This window comes from Neodiprion fabricii, chromosome 6 (assembly GCF_021155785.1).
Source record: "Neodiprion fabricii isolate iyNeoFabr1 chromosome 6, iyNeoFabr1.1, whole genome shotgun sequence".
In the NCBI taxonomy this organism is placed as follows: domain Eukaryota; kingdom Metazoa; phylum Arthropoda; class Insecta; order Hymenoptera; family Diprionidae; genus Neodiprion; species Neodiprion fabricii.
Window position 1 is genome coordinate 9,861,964 of NC_060244.1, and position 1,686 is coordinate 9,863,649.

Below are 1,686 nucleotides of genomic sequence, written 5' to 3' on the forward strand. Positions count from 1 at the left end.
CACTGTAAGCTAGTCTAGTTGCGTTCAGCTAAAAAAGTTCCCTCAATGTTTGAAAAAAATCTAAAACACTGCAATTTAAGTTAGATTTTGAATAATAATAATAATGTATTTCTTTATAAATCACAAAAACGTCGCCTGTAAATTATAATTATTGAATATCTCGACTTTTTGCAACCAGTAACAATTTCGAGAAATAATCCGTCTCGAACGATTTTCAGAAAACCCACTTAACGATGAAATGATTTTTTACTAAAATCTCTCAAACTGTACACATTTTCCGAATTTCAAAAAATAACCAAACAATCTGATGTCGACCGCCATTGTTAAAAGCAAGGTGCTTACGGTTGATACTGTGTGTTTAAAATTTTTCCTCGAAACACAGATAATTTTCTAATCATTTAACTCGATTATTTCTTCAATTATACTCTGAACTTATCTTTCGTCTTATCATGTTTTTCTCGCGACATATTTATGACTCGGTTCTACGTGTCACGTAGATACCTAAAACAGTCAGAGGCATCCGATCGTATCAATACCTAGGCAATTTCTTCCTCTGCTTGTGAGATTTTGCGATGTTAAATCCGCGCCGGTGATAACGAATTCAGATTCCGATGCAGGGGGAGGATGACGAAAGGGAGGCTTGAATACCTCGAATATTTTCTTCTCTGACATTTTCTCTTCTCCTTTCGATCCTCGTTTCGATAACATATACAAGCGAAAGCAACCTCGTGAATTGTCGACAATTCGTGGCAACGCGTATAAATACATACGGTGTGTTCTCACATGCAGCACCTACACGCGCGCACGTAAGTTATCGTAGAAAAAATACACGGGGGAAAGCCGTTCGCTTTGAAAAAGAGCCGATTCAACGGCCCTCGTTGTACGTAAGGCGCAATTGTCACCCAACGTTATCAGCGTTACGCGTCGTTCAAGAACTTCAAACACCTGCGACAAGCAAAGATGAAAAGACAATGTTACGCCCCTGCGCCTATCGAACACACGGCCGTACTTCCCCGAACTTATTCTACTTTCAGTTTTGTGGTTTTAACCCTTCGTCTGAATACTTGTTTTTTACATCTCTTGTCTGTACGATGTTTCGAAGTGTTCTAGGCTTTCAAGAAATCAGAAGAAATTCGGGGTTTCTTCTCAAAGTGTTGACTACATTATCTAAAAGTCGGAAGAATCAAAAGTTTGGAAGTATTGTTCATAAAAATTGATACTTATAAAATGACTGTTCTCTATAAGACTCGTTGTTCACACGGAGGGTTAAGATAAACATGAGAATCACAAAAATTACTCTAATAATTGGTTTTCGTAAAAAAAAATCACCTTTTCGTTGGCACTATGAGTGTTCAAACTTGCGGTAAGTCTGGGTATAATTTATCCAGTGTAAGAAATTTTTGTGAAGTGTTACAGATTTCTTTGCATTTCCGTTTTTTCAGTTTTCCTCCGTTTTCAAGATACCGAATTTTGATTTTTTTGATGTTCAAACTTTTCAAACAATCGTATTTCAAAATTAAGACCTTGTACGACAAAAATTTATGCCACAAAACAGTTGCCTTTTATCTTACCTATATGAAGAAATATTTACAATTTTTCGGACTCACTGAATAGATAATTAACGAAATAAAACCTTTTAAATATTTACATATATTTACATGAAATTTTGTACATTTCATAAGACAG